The 20,310-nt window shown below is 37.7% G+C and overlaps 1 protein-coding gene across 15 annotated transcripts in view; it reads right to left on the bottom strand.

The window, feature by feature from the left end:
• Positions 1-20,310, bottom strand: part of IRAG1 (inositol 1,4,5-triphosphate receptor associated 1) — a 98,374-nt gene that overhangs the window by 71,019 nt on the left and 7,045 nt on the right. For 14 of the 15 annotated variants that reach the window (XM_069016725.1, XM_069016720.1, XM_069016719.1 and 11 more), the window contains one exon: positions 2,871-2,984. The exons of the other annotated variant lie outside the window; for it this stretch is intronic. The gene's annotated coding sequence lies outside the window, so the exon portion shown is untranslated. The remainder of the gene's footprint in view (positions 1-2,870; positions 2,985-20,310) is intronic. 15 annotated transcript variants of the gene reach the window in all.

Here is a 20,310-nt window from a genome sequence, read left to right as displayed (position 1 = left end):
AGGTAATAATTTTGGGAATTGTTATATGTATATGTGCATATTAAGAGTTTGTACAATAGTATCACTATGAAAATTGCTGGATTCACAGAACAAGGGGCTTTTTTCTGCTACTAGAGTAGATATATTCACCAAGCTAGGAACATTGGAGAAGGCTGAAATTTCTCTACTGCTCTGACTGCAAAAATAGAGTATTAAGAATATTGGCCAGAGTTAGAAAGAGCTGCTACTATTATCCTTCTTAGGGATGGTGTCTGGGAGTCATCCTTAAACAGGAGGAAAAAAAGGAGATGGAGTCCCTTGGGAAGAAGTCATTAGTCATGACTGAATCCACAGAAACAAAGATGAGACTAGCACAAGCTTCCCAAAGCTGGAAAAAGGAAAACAATAAGAAACAGGCAAGGTGAGCAGCGAAAACCTAGTCAGTATAAATTGTACTAAGTTGGATGAACTTCATAGTTTAGAAGACAAAAATAATGACAGATTCATGAACATCTTTCAACCCCCAGACTGTGTCAGGCAAATGAGAGAAGACACAGGAAAAGGAAGCTTTTTTTGTTGTTGTAGTTGAAATTGGGTATTTTTCCTGTCATTAAATAAAGCTTCATGTTGTTTTAAGACTCCCTGAAAACTATTGTTTCTTGTAGTCTATCATTTTTGGAAGATTTGAACTGTAGCCTTGAAACAAAGTATCTATAGAGTAATGTGAGGAATCTCTTAGTCAGTTACTTGTCCTCAAACAAGACAAACCCCAAACATTTAGGATGTTTCCAAACAGCTGGGATTTAGATTTCTACTACTGTGAAGCAGCAGCAGAGGGAAAATGACAGAGCCAAAAGAGGAAAGCGTGTCAGTGCATACCAAAATCCTTGGAAACTGACTGCAGGCAAGCCCTGTGGGCTCAGGAGCCTAACAAAAGCCTGAGCAGCAAGTGTGTGATCACATTTATGGAACAATTTGAAAGCAGAGCGTATGTTTAAAGCCTTATAAGCATTAAATTGTGAGGAACCTTGTCCAAGTATCTATTGTTTGCTAAAACATACAGGGAATTCCAATTTATTTCTCAGGCCAAGAAGGAAAATATGTAAACTTCTTCATGATTAAAACCAAACTATGCTTGCACTATAGAAAAACAAAATTATTCCCTTACCAGATCAGTGCCATGTAAACAAGAGAATTTAACAAAATAGAAGCACTATTTGAAAAGTTCCAGGATTTTCTCAGATAAAGCTTAGGATTATTTTCCTTCAAAGAGTGACTTAACAGTTAATTGACATTTTACTATCCAATTTTTAACACTTCAGTCAGAAATCTAATGATGCCCTTGGACAAAATATAATCCTATATCAGGTGTGCTTACCACAGACTACCTTGTGTCCCTTCTCAGTGTGGTAAAATTGCCTTGCCTTTTGTGTGCACCTTAGTTTGCTTGGACATGTTGGTAACATTTGTCATCATGAGTAAATTTAGTTATATAATGGGTGACTGGGACTCTATCCAGCTGCAGAGAAATAAAAATTGTAAGATTTTACTTATAGTTTTCATGTTCTGCTCCTCTTCTTATCTAGACCAACCTACAATCCACAGCATTCCATATGCTTTGCTCTTATGAGGAAGCTTTCTAATACTTTGTCAGGAATACTGTTCTTATAAATTAATTAAGATGTGGTATAACAAGTACTTTTTTAAAAAATATTTTTTGCTAAACAACTTCTTTAAAGTGGGTGGATAAAATCTTCAGTAAAACTTAATTGTAATCAGACAGGAAACTGGGAGCTGTCACCCGTGCTGTCACCAAGGCTGATAGATGTTACTTCTTAGCCAAGTCACAGGAACTTTAGAGCAATTCTTCTGACCATTAGAAGAATTTAACTCTTGCAAGGCACAGGAACAAGAAGTGGGGAAGAAGGGTTGTTTGCAAATCCATGGTAGAATGACGATTGCAAAGGAGGAATGTTAAGCAAACATTGTTCTCAGGAAAGGACCTGAAGTTATTAGGAAGTGTGATATGTTAATACAAGTTAAAATATTTAGCAAACACAATTATGGAATGTTTTGCTGATGAAACATTTAAGGAAAGGAAAAAAAAAACCAAAACAAAACCAGAAACAACACCCCAAAAAGCCTTCAGCAACATGAGAATTAATTACAAGCCAGGGAAAATCTAAAATCACTGAAATCAGACCCAAATGTGTATCCCCTAAAACAAACATTATCTGCCCTGAAGATTTGTTTTATGCCCTTTCTGATCATTCAGAGATGATTAAAGAAACCCAGACATGTTCTACATTCAAATAATCTATATATGCAATTTTAAGAAAGGGAAGGAAGAACTAAACTGAAGAATTAAGATGGTTCTTTTTAAAGCCTATTAGCTTTTGAACCCATGTGCTGTTTTTTCTGGGATAACTGCATGTTTATCCTGCAGGAACCACTTTATTCTTTTCCCTACAAACTCAAAAGTCATTAACTGACTTTTTAAAAAGTCCTCCTCTAAACCTGTGCAGTCCTAATGCTCTACAACAAATAGAGCTAAGCCATCTTTAAGTGAGATATTGAAGACAGTCTGGGCATTACAATAATTTAATTAGCTCTGTGCTGCCTTTGCTGGGCTAGTGCTGCTTTAGTACTGATATGTCACACTCCAGCCTATGGCGAGCAGGGGCCATGTTTTTATGTACTCTTGCAAGGCAAGACATCTGAATAAGCAGCCTGAATTATCCTACTCCAAGTTAGTCCTTTTATAATCCGATATTAGCCTATAAAAGTGAGACTGGTGGAGCAGTATGCTCAGTTGATCTGAACACACTGATTTATACAAGTATAAAACCAGAAATTAAAGGAAAATATCCGTCTCAAATTCAATCTCTTACCTTACTGAAGTCTCTCTTGTTTCTTTCATCTAAGATGGATTCCTCACATCCCGAGTAACTTCTCTGTTCACGTTATGAAGCGGAGATAATGCAACGCTTCAAGTATGGATATGCCTATTAAACAGGATTTTTGAATTGCATGAGAAATGTTCAAATGGGAAAACTTTGCAAAAATGTTTTCATCCTCTGTACAAGCAAGAATATAGCATCTGCATGTCTTCTATATAACTCAGGCAACAATATCCTGGCAACCACATTTCAATGGAACAAATCCAGGTAATTAAAATTACTAGATCCAGCATCCATCTCTTTTTATCATCCCACTTGATAGGCCAGACTTACTCATTTGGGAAGCGATGGTCAAAAATCTGCTAGATGTAGTGAAGTGAGATGTTGTCTGTCTCTAAGCCACAGAGCCTTTAATTTTGTTTGCCATTGCCCATTTAGCCTTCTCTTTCACAGCACTATCTTCCCGAGAACTTCAAAAATTAACTCTACTGTTTTGTATGTTATACTTTGCAGACATCTGCATAGTTTGGTGGATTTCATTAATACTTCACTAATAACCCTGTCAAGCTTTGTACTTTCTGTATAAAGGCTAAAAGGATTAAATTCCGTGCCCCAATAAAACCATTCAATGCATTACCATCCTCATCATGTCCACTCATTCATTTTAATAGATTCCTAATACCATAAGTCAAAACCTTGGCTTCCACTCTTCTGCAACTGCACAGCCTAATCCCCCTGCAGAAGCCAAACTTCTATTAAACCATACCATGAGGCATGAGTTCAGTAATGAAGAGCTTTTGGATTCCCTTTATTTCAGTGGTCATGTGAGCAACTGCTCTGAAGATTTCAGCAGTGACACCATTCCTCTGACAGGGAAAACGAGGCAGCATGCTACTCTGCAGCAAAGTACAAATGAACAATTGTCCATCTAGATATCTTGGTCAAATCAGACCTCAAACTGACTGTTGTACAAAGCAAAAAAAAAAAAAAAAAGCATCTTGCATTTTGGTTTTTGGATGCATAAATGTAACATATTTACATTCAAACTCATTATCTCTAAGATTTAATTCTCAGCCTTAGATACCATGCAATGACCTCACTGTCTGCAAAGAAACACTAGAAGAAATACTGTTCTTTCTGGTAAGAAACAGGCTTTAAGGTGACAGGCACAACAGAGCCGGTAACCTACATAAATACTTTATGTTTCCTTGCACTGTATCACCCCACGTTTACCGTCAATTCTAACCTGTTACAACTATCCTCTTCTCTTCCTAAAATGTAGCAACTTGATTAACGGAGAGGAAATTTCTGTTCTCACTGTTTATATCTAAGGTTGCTGGTCTTCCCACAATGATCCATTTAAGCAAAGTCAAACACCCCAGGGAAACTCTTCAGGAAGTAAGGTGGAAAGGAAGAAACTAAATCCCTCTTTTGAGAAGATTGGGTCCTCATTCCGTTTCCCAAGCTTACCTTCATCCCTGTAACTATCAAATTAAAATAGGTTTAAATGCACAAGGTGAAGCAGATTGTGTTCCCTTAACTATATTTTGCCTGCTTAAGAGACTAGCCTAACACTACAGGTCTTGCATAAGAATAAATTTGGCTTTCAGATATGTACAAACCAGAGCCCTGCAGATACACAAAGATGCACAGTGCTGATTTTTCTTATGGAATCACAGACAAAGCATAGCTTTGGAACAGTCTGTCCACATCTGTCCACACACTAATTCTCTTTTCCTTTTCAAAATTCATTTTACCTTGCCAAAAAAGCAAAAAGATTTTCCCCTGTTTGATTACATGCTCAATCACTGCCAGCTCACTTTCTACTGCCCAATTACTGTGCTGAAACTGAAGATACAAGACCAGGAAATCCTGAAAGCGTTTTCCATGCTTACAGCAGAAGAGAAAAGCACACACACACACACACACACACACACACACATCTCTTGATGCCCAAGTGGACAAAACACAACATGTGAACAGAAACAAAATACATTTTTATTAGCTTCTGCACAGAGGATGCCCTTTTAGCATTTGGAAAGGGCAAGAATATTTTCATTATGAATCACGAAGGAGAACAGTTTTTGCTACAGATTCAGAACAGCTCACACCATTTCATCTCTGTAAATACAAGGATTGCTTGAAATGGCTGAGATGTCTCATCTAAAGAGACTACAATGGCCTAGTAAAAAGGAATAGATGGAAGCTGAATGATTCTTTTTATAGTTTTACAAGGCTAATTTTAATTCAGCTTTTAAAGTACTTGAAGATTTTTTAATTTTCTCTTAAGATGAATGAGGGTAGGTTTAGATTAGGTATTAGGAAGGAATGTTTTACTGTAAGGGCAATGAGGCACTGGAGCAGGTTGCCCAGAGATGTTGTGGATTCCCCATCCCTGATTCTCAAGGCCAGCCTGGATGGGGATCTGAGTTACATGGTCTAGTGGGAGATGTCCCTGCCCACAGCACGGAGTTGGGATTAGATGATCTTTAATGTCCCTTCCAACCCAAAGGATTCTGTGATTCTATGAGCTATCTTCATAGAGGCTACTAACACATATAATAGAGCCTGCACTGAAATGTTAAAAAAATTAGTTATTAAATTCATACTAAATATGAGTGTGTTACACAAGGTTATGTTGAGTGTGCACAAAATATTTAAATTCTTTAACTACAGTTAACTAAATCTACATAGCAGCCCCTGAAGCACAAAAATAATGAGCATTACTTAATGAACTTTCCAACTACTGTTGAAATTCCAAAAACAAGGGAGCATAAACTTCCAGTCCAGGAAAGATTACTTTTCTTCAGCATTTCAAATACCAGGCAAACACCAGTGAAAACTTTCAGCTGTCAGAGTCAGTGATTAAAGTCACTGTGACCAATGATCACATATTAAATGAAAGCTAACTTCTATCAAGGTTCTCCTAAACCGTTGATGTAATACAGAGTATTTTGGTGGCATTGTTATAAAGAAGAAAGCAATGGATAAAAAGAAGGCACTTCAAGAGTGGTGCCCAGAGGTTTCAGGCAGTATCCACACTACTAAGATGATTGACTTCTGTTATTAGAGTCAAGTGTATATTCAATAAATTAGACTTGAATAGTAAATTCAAGATGCAAAGGCTATTTTCTTTCTACTTCATGAAAAAAGGAGGAGAAAACACAAACACTAACAAACCACAAGCAGCAGTTTCCAGTCTTCTACCACTACATTCCTCTACTAAACCTCACTTGGATGAGAGCTCCAACCAGCAGCAATCAGCTCTGGCCTGTGTGTACACTTGAAACTGAAGAACATCTGCCTATTGTTTTACAGGTTGCTCTGCCTTGAGCACTTCCAAAAGCAATCCTGAGAAAAGACTGAGCATGCAGCTGAGTCTTTAGGAGAGCAGTTACTGCTTCATCACCTCCCTGCAGTACTTGCATTTCTCACAGCAAGCCTGACATTCTTTTCAGACTATAAAAGGCAGCAACAGATAAATTAATGGAATTTTTAGAACAGAGCAATAAAGTGCTTTGAAGTAGCAAGCAACTAAAAAAGGAAATCAAGCAGCCATTACATCAGCTGAATGACAAAGGCATCTGAGAATTGGTTCGAAATTCAATCTGCCATAATCTTATATGAAAACATTATTCATTGATTCTTAGGACATTTTAAACTTCTCCCAAAGACTTGGTTCACAGAAAAAGGTGTTATACATGAGTTTTATTATAGTTTAATGAATGATGAAAGATCAGTGGTACCTCTCTGAGGTTGAAGCAGAGCAGTTTTACCCCACATGGCAGAATCTGTTCAGTTTCAGTATCTGTTTAGCTGTGGGTGAGCACATACTTCACTGTTTCCAGCAGCTGACCTGTGACAACTGCTGAGTGAGCCTTGAGAGTTGCTGCCATGTGCTCTTCAGCCTTCCTACCCAATGTCCAAACATTTCTGACCACAAAAGATGATTTTAGAGACTTTATATGTAGTCTGTGTGGGTTCAGAGCCAGAAACAAGGAGCCTAAGCTCTACAACACCTGGCTTTTTGGCTTATACCATCCATACCACATCATATAGTCCTTAAATAACTGAATATCTCCAAATAAGCAGTTAAACACATTAAAAAAAAAAAAAATCTTCTAAGGGATGGGACAGCTACAATGTCAGTGCACTAAGTAATTCAAGTCCAGATGTCTTCAAAGCCATACCTTTCTCCTCATCTATCCCTCATATATTTAGCTGAAAAAAACATGATTAAGAGTTCTGATCCTGAATTGTTTCTCTAAAATTGTCTGCCATCCCAAACAGCATTCAATTTCTTGATTTACATAATTCTTCATTGTTTCATCTATCTTTATTTCCTTTTCCTCAGCTTTCTGACTATTTTGCTCAGAATAACTAACTTTCCACTTTCCTGAATCACGATTTTCAGCTTTTAATTAGATAACTATTTTTCCAATTCAAAGTCTGCTCTCTGTTAAACTCAGAAATGTGACTTCTATCAGAAAATGTGAGAAATTGGTTTGATGCTTAGCAAATCTATCCCCAGGGGGCTAAAAGTTTGCTATACACAAAAGGAGCACTGACTGAAGCATATCTGAAGGCTGCCTGTTTCTTATACAGTGCTCTTCCAATGGTCAAACCATTCCACGTGCTAATATATTGGTTTTTTCCACAGATCCAAAGTGAGTGAACAGATTGGGTGTAGTTGCTGTGAACAACACCATACACATGGAAGCTTCATTTTAAGATAAAGGGAAACTGGATACCTGAGCATACAATGAAAAGTTATCCTAGAAGTCTAAAGTTCTTGCTAAAATGCACTGTATTAGTGTGCTTCACACATTAAAACTGTACTATATTGTTACATTTTTCTTGCAAGGCAGAGAGAAAGCAGAACACTCATTTATCATTTACACTTGTTGCAAGCCGATTTTACTGAAAACATACTCAGGAAAATAATGAGAAAATCACATGAAATTTACTTTGCACCCCATTTATGCCTCCACCAGGACAATCAGTTAATTCTAGAGCTCTTCTTTCAAAATGAGCCGAATTTTACAGCAGCAAACGCTTTGAAAATTCCACAGTATGAAAAATGTACAGTGAAAAACACAAGTGCTGATAAACATGTCCTTTGTTTACAGTGTGAAAACAAGAGCTGGTCCCACTTACCTGCAGACTGCCTTTAATTCAAACGAAACCGAAAGACTTGATGAAGAAAGTGTTTTTAACAAGTGTAATTTCTGAAAATACACCTACTGAGAACAGAAATATGAGTCCTGTCTATCAGCTGGATTGTGGTGTTTGCTTTGGTTTTTGTAAACTCTGTTATTATGTGCTTCTGCCTTCTATTGATTTTACTTCCCAGGTTTACTCATGCTTCAGAGGACAATGATCCAAAAGTAATACAAGCACTCATTTAAATACTTAGCACTTGTGCCAGAATCCCAAGTAAAGACTTTCTTTTAAAGGTGAGAAGGTCAGCTGTGTAAATCCTATCCAGCTGAAAGGTTAGGGAAGAAAAATGTTGGGCTGAGATGTTTTGGAAGACACCAATGTGATTAACAGAGCTTCTCTTTTGCCATGATGCACGAAGAATTAAGCAAAACCAGAACCAGGAAGCCACATGTAATTATTCCATTCATTTCCCCCAAAACTTAAAATTTCAATTGCTTAAGAAGATTCCCAGGGACAGACAGGGCTGGGAAAGACTGGGAGAAACACGGGTAGAGGCCCAGCAAGTGCCATGAGACATGAACAGAGATTTCTGAAGGCTTATAGAAGTTATTCACTCTTTCCTTTTAAACAGGGATAATACAAATCCAAAGCACTGGAAACAAACGTATCTTTGGCAATGGGTGACAGCACGATGCCAGAAGAGTGGCTTTTAGTTGTAATTGTTTCTAAAACTCAGGGCACCAATATAAACTACACAACATATAAACACAAGTTTGCAACTGCACCAGTTAACATCTGCTTAAGAGGCTTTAAGCGAAAAAAGCCTTCTAAATAAAATTTTCTGAGGACCTAACCATAAAGCCCTTGACTACTTTAAAAATAGGTTTTGCTTTAAGTTTGTGGGGGATACAGTTATTACCAGTAGCATGCACTATCTGTGACAACTCTTCTGCCTGCTTAAAGTTGAAGGAATCATTGCCAAGGTAAAATTATTGCCTTTCTCACCTGAACAAAAGCAGGTTTCATAATGACTCACATGTCATAATATAGTTAAGAAGTAGCAATCTTTTATTCCTGCTAAGACAGGACAGAAGTACTCCTATTCAAAGAATCTTTTCCTCTACTTGTTTTACATAGAAGTCTTTATACAAGTTTCAAATTACTTAAATTTCATGAGTGCTCTGCTCAAAACATCTCAGCACATCAGTAATTTCCAAATGTATTCATAAAGTTGTTTGCTTCCTTAACATATCATGGCTTCAATGAGGAAAACGAAACATCTTCTGTCCATTTCACTGGATGCATCATTCTTATTTAGTATACTTAAAGTCCTACATATTTACATATTTATCTGCTAATGTTTATGTGGAAGACTTATTTCTACATTGTTTCTACATTCTACCTGCTGAAGATCTGCTCTCCTTCATCACTGCTTGGAAAGGATTTTGACCTTCATCAGGCATTCTGGAAACCTCCCTAAGTTTTTCACTATCAGAAAGTCACAGCTGAGCTCTTTGAAGCCTTTAGAGCTGAGTCTGCAGTTTTCCTTCTACTGCTTTAAATACTTCTCTTAAATGTTTTTACCTGGTATGAAATAGATATGACACTTCAGTTTGGATTTGGATTTATTTTGAAAACTAAAGTTCACATGGCCTGAAAAGATGGCAGAAAAATTATTCTAATTCATCACAGTCTCAGTAATAATGGGATTTTCTGCTTTTCTTCTACATTGCTCTGACAAATCCTTTGTTAAATTTGATTTTTTCAAGATTACAGCTGTATTTTGAGATCTTTTTTGCTGCATAAATAGAACAATCAATAAGCTTTTCATTAAAAGTGTCTTCTTACAGTATCTTCCTTCTCCCTGAAACATAAAACTGCTTATTTTACATCTAGAATGAGACCTTTGCTACCTTACAGGGTTTTTTCCAATGACCTATTTGTTATATTGTAGTTGATTAGACTTAATCCAGCACTACTGAAGTCCTTACCCTCTAGGTATTTGTGTACAAAGTCATGCATAAAGAGTTTTCTGGAGACTGAAGCAAATATCTGTGTCCCTTTGACAATGCATCTCCATTTTTTTAAATATTTAAACCAGCTTCACTTGGCAAAGCTATCTGCTTAATAATATTATTTAGGTCAATTTCTCTCAACTTATTCTTACTGACTAAATATATCAAGAGGGAGCGTTTTTAGACTGCCAGCTCTTCAGAACAGAAAAAGCATTAATTTGATAATGTCAGGAACAACAATGTTATGATCTTTGTGCCCTGCTGTTAATTAAATAAGGAACACTGTCACAGAACACAGATGGGTGAGTATGATCATAAGTTAGCACTCTGCCTGTTCCTCCTTCTCCCTCCATTATTTATCGAAGTTGTTTGGATTTGTTTATGAAAAAAAGCAACGACAACAAAGTTCTATTTTTTTCCTGAAAATGACTGAAGAACAAGCTTGCATTGCTTCCCTTTATGTTAAATAGAAGCAAAACTGAGGAGAACAAAAAGCCATCTCCATCAAAATTCAGACCATGTAATTTATCATGTATGTATATCTGTCCTAACAGTATTTTTCCATCAAAAGCATTGTTATGATCACCTTATGTGCCAGAACAGGAAAGAGCAAGTATATCTTAATTTTTTCCCTTTCGACATTGCCCTTTGAAAGTAAATATCCAGTTTTCACTACCAAACACTAACATACAACTTCTGTAAAATTAAGGAGAAAGTAATAAATTTATATGGAGGAAAGTTCAAATTTTGTATGTGCTGACATGTAATGGGGGTAATCCTACATTTAAATGAAATCAGTGTAAATTTACACCAGGAACAGACAGAGACACATGGATCCTGACTGGATGTAGGTCTCTTGCAGGTGAAGCAGAAGAAGAAGAAAGGAAGAAAAAATAATGATACTTAGAAATTTCACAACTGACATTTTTGGATGTAGGTAAGTCTGCTCAGACTTCACTGGAAAAAAGAAGGTAAGTGTTATTTATCCACCTTCACGGGGAAAATGCACATATCTGAGGCCCCATCCCCTTCAGTGATGCCAGCAAAAATTTTGCCATTGGTTTTAGCAAGAGCTGGGCAGAGCCTCAAGGGACCGATGACATGAACATGACTGTCCTGTTCCCAGCCTTATGCACAGTCCACAGTGAAAAGGTCTTTCAGGATGATTTTTTCAAGAAGGAATGCCTGCATTCCCAATTAAATATTTTGACACTCATTCTGATGAATTTAGCAAGGAATGTTGCTATTAAATGTATTATTCTCAACAGCCAGATCCCCAGATCAGCATTGTACTTTTTGTAATTATTATCAGCTATTGTGTGCAGCATTTCTTTCTCCCCTTGCCTTAGTTATGACTCATTTTCCCCTCATAAAAAATAGTGCAGTTAAACAGTTCATTAAGTTTCTCCCTTTGCTGCTTGAGATGGTTTTTATCTAGCAAACTGCTTCCTTTAGAAAAACAGAAGCACATTTGTGTTCTATTGTGTGAATAGATACCCGTGCAAGGACAACTAAAATATAAGTGTAAAAGTGTGTTTTATCAGCTACAAATAAACTGTCTCAAATACCATTGTCATCACTACGGATTTTCATTACACTTGCTGTAACATGATTGTATTGCCATAAAAAAGTCATCCATGCTAGCTACGACCAGGAGAAATATTATCCTGTTAAAACAGCAAGAAAACACAGCTATAATTACTTCCTGGGAAAACAAAACCAACAAAAATATTTATGCCATAACAAAAAACCCAAACCAAACAGGAAGAAACAAAGAAATCAACCTTCTTTGTTATAAACTAACAGTATCTGATTTCAAAAATCCCATTTAATTCTAATTGCTGTCCTTCTCTACTGTTTTGATACACAGAAAAATCCTTACACTGCTGTTTTACATTGAGTTACAAGAGCTCAAGTTCAAACATGCTACAGATTTTGCAGTTCAAATTCAGATTTAAAAAAAAAAAAAAAAATCAAACCAAGAAATCCAACCACACAACATGCTCCACTCCACCCCTCCCAACTTGTCTGGAAAGAACTGTCTCAGGAAAACTTGAGTGTAATAGGATTCCTTATACATCTGATGCTTTGCAGCACTCTTGCCAGACTGTTGAGCTCTTGAGTTTTGTTTCCTCTCTGGGTTTCATCACTGAAACCCAAATGCAGCCAATGGAAGAGTGCGAAGACAAAGGTCTTTTGGCTCATTCATTAGTACCCTGCTAAGTGGCAGTGTCAGGAAGTCTGCAAGGGGTGGGAGGACAGGAGGCAGCAGTGGCAGCGAAAGAGCTAAGTATGAAATTATTAAGATGTGTTTACTTATCCCATTATGATAGGCTCCATTCACAAATGCTTAGTTCACTAAAACTTAGTTTCAACTCTAAACCAGTGAATTCCACACAGAAGCTTTAAAAATTGTCTTTACCAAAAAAAAAAAAAAAAAAATTAAAAAAAATTGGAATTTAATCTTACTGCAATTTTTCAAAATTCTACGTAATTTTCCTGTGTGTGTTGGTGGGGTTTGTTTGTTTTGGTTTTGTTTGTTTGTTGAATTGTGAGAATTAAACAACTGCTGAACACCCAGCAAAAGGAAAATGAGACTCAACAGCAGTCAGAGGACCAGGCTTGTTCGTCAATTATGATTTTAAAAGTTACTCCCTTTTTTTTGAGTATTCCTATGGCCAAGTCATATAATGTACCCAAAAGGTCACAGAAGCTTCTAAATGGATAAACTGATGTCTTTCATGTACCTTGTGGTATTTGGAAAGCAACAATCTTCAGAACTTCTCAGCTGTAATTCTACTTCTCTGCATGCATCACTTAATTATATTGTAAGTTGCTATTGTCACAAATAGCTTCTTCTCTGAGCATCTGTTGCTTCACCCACAGCAATTGCCTGCACACATTGCTCTAGCTGTGCTGCCAGGTGCTCTCATCATCTTAAAATCCTTGTCTGACAAATATCCTTGAGGATTGGAATTACGTGATCTTTAAGGTCCCTTTCAACTCAAACCATTCTATGATTAATGAGAATTCGAGATGTTTTTCCCTACAGAGAACACAGTCAGCTTTACTAGACCTGCTGGTATTTTGGACTTGTACTCCATTTCCTATACAGGAGATATTTTATTACACTAAATGGTAGGTTAGAGGGACACAGATGAGCCTTCAGGTAGGCCAGCACTTCTCTTGCTCTCTGAATGCCTTCTTTTTTCATACATTTCAGTCTACTAAGACATAATTGCTGTAAGCTTCTTTTTGTAAAGATTAATAAGTTGGCCTGGCCTTAAGCTTTCATGGAAGCATTACGATTTTTCACTGTGTGCTGTCAGAAGTTTTTGATCTTGCAAGTCCCACCTCAATACGTTTGAAAACAATTTTATTTATATGTAAACACCTTGAAAGTGCTTTGCACTGTGATCTACAACAGTACATAATTCCCTGGACCATAACAGTTCAGAGGCTTTCCTCACCACCTCCATCACTCACATATATGAGGTATCATTTCCTGTGTTTTGCCTGCCCACAGCAAACCAGACTCCCCCTTCCACGCTGTTACGGATTTGTTGTCCCTTTCTTCCAAACCTTCTGCATCTGGGACACAAACTCATTTTAAGAAGCTGCATTTCTTCAACCACAGTCAGCCTCATTCCTCAGACCTGACCTAAGGAGGGGATAAACATGGTCCAGACACACACTCCAAGAGATGCCACCACACTCTATTCCATACTGCCGGCTCCAGCTTCTAACCAGAAGAGGCAGCTGCTTGTCACTTCCTACCCTCCAGCACAGGCCTTGGCTCACAGCCACCCTCAAGTAAAAAGTCTTGCATTTGTAAATGGATTTAACAAACTGCTTAGCGGTTCATAAGCATAACAAGAAGGTGCAACATCTAAACAAACAGCACAGAATTTCATCGATTTCCTGGTGGTTTTCTCCCCCTCATCTGCTCAGTAGTAGGTTTGTATTTTACAAATGAATACACTTGCAGCACTGCATATAACATTGTATGCAAGAATTGTACAAAGTTGACAAAAGCTTGTGAATATGGTAATAAAAATCTTAGTATTTTTGCAGTCACAGTAAGACAACATTGACATTGCTGCTTATTGAGCATCCAGCTTAGTTCATGTGTGCATTTAAATTTCAGGGGCTGCAGTAAGTTGCCATACAGTCAACAGCATTTAAATCCCATGTAAGCCCTCTTCTCACTCAGACTGTAAAGCATCTTGTATTCCTAATCTTGCCTCCAAAATATTAACCCTTTCCATTACATATAACATTTTACATACACACTGTATGGAGCACAGAATCATAGAACCATTAACATCAGAAAAGACCCCCAAGATCATCAGGAACAACCTTTTACTGCTCACCACTGTGTCAACTAGACCAGAGCACTAACTGCCACACCCACTCTTTTCTTGAACACCTCCAGGGACGGTGACTCCACCACCTCTCTGAGAAGCCCATCCCACTGCTTAACAACCCCTTCTGTGAAGAAATTCCTGATGTCCAGCCTGAACCTTCCCTGGTGCAGTTTGAGGCCATTTCCTCTTGTCCTGTCACTGGTTGTCTGGGAGAAGAGACTGACCCCCACCTGGCCTTTCAGGTCATTGTAAAGAGTGATAAGGTCCCTCTGAGCTTCCTTTTCTCTAGGCTGAACACCCCCAGCCTCTCCTCATGGGAATCTCCAGACACTTTCCCAGCTCCATTTCCCTTCTCTGGACTCGCTGCAGCCCCTCAATGTCTTTCTTAGGGTGAGGGGCCCAGAACCAAACACCGCACTTGAGTTATGGCCACACCAGTGTCAAGTACCAGGGGACAATCACCACCATGGTCCTGCTGGCCACACTACTGCTGATACAGGCCAAGATGCCATTGGCCTTCCTTTTGAAAATATAGCCATAAAAGCAAATTATTATTTCTTAAAAACAGTTGAATGAACGAATAAATGAATGAATGAATGAAAGGCAAAAGGCTTGTTTCCTTCCATTATACAGTTGCTCTGTCCACATATCCCTAGTAAGAGAACCCATAGATAATCCACTATAACCATTGCCAGTCTTTCGAAAAGAAATGGGAAATTCCTACCAATTTTGTTTCCAGATCAGAGGTAGACCATCCTTGTAAAGCTCCTCTTATGATACTGATCATATCTGCTTGCTTTTAGAAAATTCATTATAGATGATTAGCTGCATGGATTTGGGAAGATGCACTACACACAATTGTTTTCAATTTCAGGAATTCAAGAAACACTGTTTATAAGTGCCCCTACAAGTGTTTATAAGAAATTCCCTTCCATCACCTTTTCTTTTTTCTTTAGAGGCTCAGAATAAATTTGGGGAAATGAAGGATTTTAAATTCATTCTAACTTGTTCCACAATGTACAAAGCATTTAAACAACCTTGACATAAATCCCACTGATTTTATTTTAAACAGATTTTTTGGAACTAAATTCAGGTTGCCAAAACAAGAGCAGCACCTTGGATGTCATCCTTCTTTGGTGTAATAGCAAACTTAAGTCTTCCTTGAAAATTCTTAAGGAAACATATGGATAATTTCACAGCGAAGTGTCACAAACCAAAGCCCTACAGAGGAAAGTAAAAATAAACAATATCCTCTTCTCTTCACTCATCCCATTAGAATAGCAACAGAATATAAACTAAGCAAGAGAGCAACTGGTCATCCTGATGGTAAAAGTCAGCAAAGAATTGCAACTTTACAATATTATGGTAACAGAAGAAAATCACAAAACTCCACTCTAATTTGCTACGAAGGCGAAGTAAAACTTGTCTTATAAAACTAGACAATGATGTGCAATATCTACCTTTTTTTTTAAGAGTATACACAATAGAATCTCATTATGCAAGTCCAAAATTGCTTGGCAGCCATTTGACGGCAATGTGCTAGGGTTTGTAGTGGGGGGAGGAAGAGGAACACTAAAACACAGGATGTTACATGAAGGATCTGTAGTGCTATGTGCTTGATTTTAATCGGTCAGGGTAACATTGACATCACAAAGTCGTGACTAAAATCACTACTTACTGCTTTGTAGGTGTAGTACCTTTCTCTTGAAAGCACTAGGAATCTGTGCCTTTTGCAGTCTGCTGGGTGTAACTCAGCTTATTCCCACATAATTTCATGTATCTCACCTTTTAGTGGCTGGATGATCCAATGAGTGACTTTGAATTCCTTTTCACCAAGAACACTCCAAACACTCACTGCAAGCAGCACTGCCAGCAGGAATGCCACATGTGCTGCTGTTTACAGTGGTGGTCACCACCGGGAGGCAAGAGCAACCCTTTAAACAAAGGCCATTCATAACTTCCACATTTTTAAGGTTTGGTCAGTCCCTCATCATTCTCCCCTGTACCCCTTTTGAGCTACATTTTCTGCAGGAGATATACAGGTTTACAGTAGGAGCCCTTCCCACACTGGCACTGCTGTGACCACCCAGCTGTGAATTTTTGTTGTTTAAAGCCCATTCTACAGTCTGGGGCAGCATTCAGAAAAGACGGTGTTGTCATTAGCAGTTGTCCTAAACTGATTTAAAGTGTGCCCCAAATCTTCCACATCATTCAAAACTCACTACACAAGCACTTTCTTACCTCCATACCACCATCTTCCACCACACTCAGCCATCACATTACCTTCACAGATGGTCATGCCTACCTCTGTTTGACAGCTTGTATTACTCAGCTGTGTTTAATAGCAATCTTTAGTCTTGAAATAAAATAGAAAAAAATAAAAGCTTTGCTGATGCCACCTAAACGAAAAATAAAGAGATCTTCAGCATTTTGAAACTAGGAATATTGCAGAACTTTTAAAAGTATTGTTTTGTTGGGTTTTTTTAAATACCATTCTAGTTGGGAGTATATTTTCTGAATTTGTATTCTTCCTACATGGCAAACATTCCCATTCATCAAAGATAAAAACTACTTTTCAGTGATCAACATATCCTGCCTGCTCGTTTGGAGCTGCCTCCAACTGTTACACCAAGAAGACACTTTAACAGTGACAGAAAGATCCGGCTGGTGCTGCTCCAGGAACCGGAGGCACTGGAGAGCACGTAATTCCTGCCCAAGTTCTGACCACAATCAAAACACTCACCATACCCTGGCTCTGCTGGGTGCTGATAACAGAGCAGTTCCACCTCAGCCCCTGCAGCCCTCTCTAACCTCCAGGGAATTCCACACCAGCTGGTATTGAATCCTGCAAGGATAGCACACAGCAACACTCATAACTGCCTGTGGCTCACGAGGCCATTTGCCTGTTAAAACTAATTTGTTTGGAGAGCTGCCAGGAATCTAAACTGACATTTCACTAACCCCACTGCTTGTGTTAAAGGGGCAGCTCAGCATCTGAGAGGAGCTAAAATTTTAGCTAACCAGCATTCAAATACAGTTGATTTAATTGAGAAGGGAAAGTGCTTTTAAGAGGCTAACAATATCTTTAGGAGCTGTTCTAGTTTGAAATTCACAGGGATAGGCAAACATTTGTGTTACTATAACAATACCTAAAACATTCACTTCTCTTAGAGTGAAAAGAGAATTTAAAAAAAGAGATGTTACCCTTTTTAGTAGTCCTACTTAATATGTCAAATCACATTATTTTGTATGAATAAATATTGTAACTAACAGTTAGTCCAAAGAAAAGGGTGAAAACTAGACAGAGATGTAACAGCATTGCTTCTCAGACTGAAGACAGTAGTGAAACATTTGCTTTAAGGCCATTATACAAATTATTAGTGCATCCCAGTGGTTTCAGGAAGTATCAGAAGTTCTTTAATGTGACATGAGTGTCAGTAAACTCCCTAAAGTAGCACTGTGTTTAGTATTTTATAACAGACATTTGTTCCTCAGCTTGGAAGTCTACAATTTCGTCACAAAAACACTTGAAAAGCACTGCAGAATTGGATAAGCTAAAGGAAAATGCTGTATCCTACAAAATTCAACAGTTTACCATTTCAGCCAATAAAATTTTAGCTAATATAAGCAACTAGATTGAAAAAAGGAACTGGAATTAATTCAAGTCATGATGACAGGCTAGGACTGTGTTTATATTAAAACAAGAAAAAAATTCCTTAATAAAACTCACTGATTCGGAGAAGCCTCTGCTTTCTATAAATCTATCCACACATTCAATACAACACCTTTTGGAAAAAAGGTTTAAAACATGAGAGCAGTATTCACTTTTGTAAATTCTTCCTGCTGCTGTCTACCTCAGCTCCCCAGTAAAGTAGTTGGAAAGAAATAAAATCGTACTAAGGAGTAAGAAATACTATAGAAACCATAATTTAAAAAAAACCCCATCAATCAACCATATGCTGCTTCAACAGCATCTACATTGATATTGCCATGCTGGTCAATCTTGCCTTACAAAAGTAACAAACAAGATACTCATAGAACTAAGGTATTTTGTTATGCTTGCCTATCATTATTAAAGCTGAGGAGCAGTCATTTAAAAAAAACCCTATTTATTGGCTTTGGAAACAGAAACGGTTACACAATTTTTTTCTAGTCATACGAAATAACTATGCTTCAGCTCTGGGCATGCTCTGCATCCAGCCTCACAAACGGCTACAAAAGTGGTTCGGAGAAAAACTGAATCTGATTGCAGCTTGTTACAGACGATCCAACAACATAGACACACATTATCATGGCCATATTAATTGTATCTAACTTTGAATTTGGCTCGCTGAGGCAGTGATTGGCCCAATGACCCCCAGAGCCCCTTTCATTGTAAACTATGCTGTGATTCGATGAATGGAAACTGAAAATACATGGCAACACCTCTTTTTTTTTTTTTTTTTTAACGTCAATGTGTTATTATTCTATTTATAACTCAATAGTGCCCCCTGCTGATGTTTTCCTGCTTGGCTCTTTGCATGGAAAAATTGTGAGGGTATGTTATGGGAATGTGTTAACACTTTTCCTGCAAATGAAGGAAGGAAAATTGCAGAACGTTCTTGTTTCATTTTCAGTCAGCATAGGGCAGAGAATGTAAGTGATCAGCACCTTTACCAGGTCAGTTTGGAAACTGTCTGGATATTTAAGGTCAAAGCACCTCTCTTCTCCCTCTGCCATTAAAATTCAGGATACTTCACAGCAGCCTTCAGAGATACAGAAAAATCCTACCCAGAACACATAAAAACCTCCAAAAAGAACTATCAGCCTTCCCTGCTACAGAAACAGAAGGTGCATGCAGGTAACTTGAAGGAGATTTAAAAGGATATGATAGAGAAACCTCTCAAACCTGGAATATCAGAATTAGCAACCATTCATCTTCAGCCGTCTGAGCTGTAGTTTTACATATACAAAACTGTGCAAGTGATAGAAAAAAAAATAATTATTATAATCCCTAGTAAGGAGAGGATTTTGGTGTAATTTATTGTCATCAGCCTTGGCAGAGTGTATTTAGGAGGGCAACATCGAAATGGTTTTTAAGACACAGTTAAAAGGGATGTATACACAAAACAAACATTTCAATAAACAACAGAAAGGCAGCTTCTCCAAATACTTGTCAGGATTATGACTGGCTATTTTAGAAGTTTCTCAGTTGTGTGAGAATTAAATTTTATTAAAACTGCTATAAAGGTTTGCAAAAGAGAGTCAAAGTTCTCCCTTTAAAATTTTCAGTGTACTTAAATTTAATTTCTAGGCAAAATTATTCCTTTTTCCAATTTTTAGACTAATTTCCAAGCTTTGAAGTGCTCTGCAGAAGTGTTTTCTCTTATTTTAGACATCATTGCTAAAACCAGCTATTTTTTCTTTTGTATTCCTACAGCCTCAATGGCCAGCAAGAATTCCTGCTAAACTGACTGTATTCCCTAGTTAATCAGGAATAATAGCCTATTAGCAATCACCATGATTGAACTTTTCTGAGGGCAAGTTATACAAGTATTTTCATAACAGAGGTAAGATATTGGGAAAAATATTTGCAGAAATGACACTGCCATTCACACGTACATGAATTCAAGGATTTCATGTATCCTTCACAGTGTTTAAATACCTTCCATAAACATCTGCTTGCAAAGAAATGGTCTGTTTACATGCCCATGGAAAATAAAAATTACACTAAAGAAAGGTAAACCCCCATCTTTTTCTGTGTACTGATGAATGGGACAGAACAGCAAGGGAAATTCAGGCCAAACTTTCTGAAAAAAATCCAACAGCAAAGTTAAGCAATGAAACTGATCACCACAAGGGTTGAAAGGTTTCCATCACTACAGTTTCAAACAGATGATTATCAGT

The sequence above is a fragment of the Aphelocoma coerulescens genome, chromosome 5, assembly GCF_041296385.1.
Source record: "Aphelocoma coerulescens isolate FSJ_1873_10779 chromosome 5, UR_Acoe_1.0, whole genome shotgun sequence".
In the NCBI taxonomy this organism is placed as follows: Eukaryota; Metazoa; Chordata; class Aves; order Passeriformes; family Corvidae; genus Aphelocoma; species Aphelocoma coerulescens.
The sequence above is the reverse complement of the archived record's forward strand: the minus strand, read 5'-3'. Positions and strand labels throughout refer to the sequence as shown.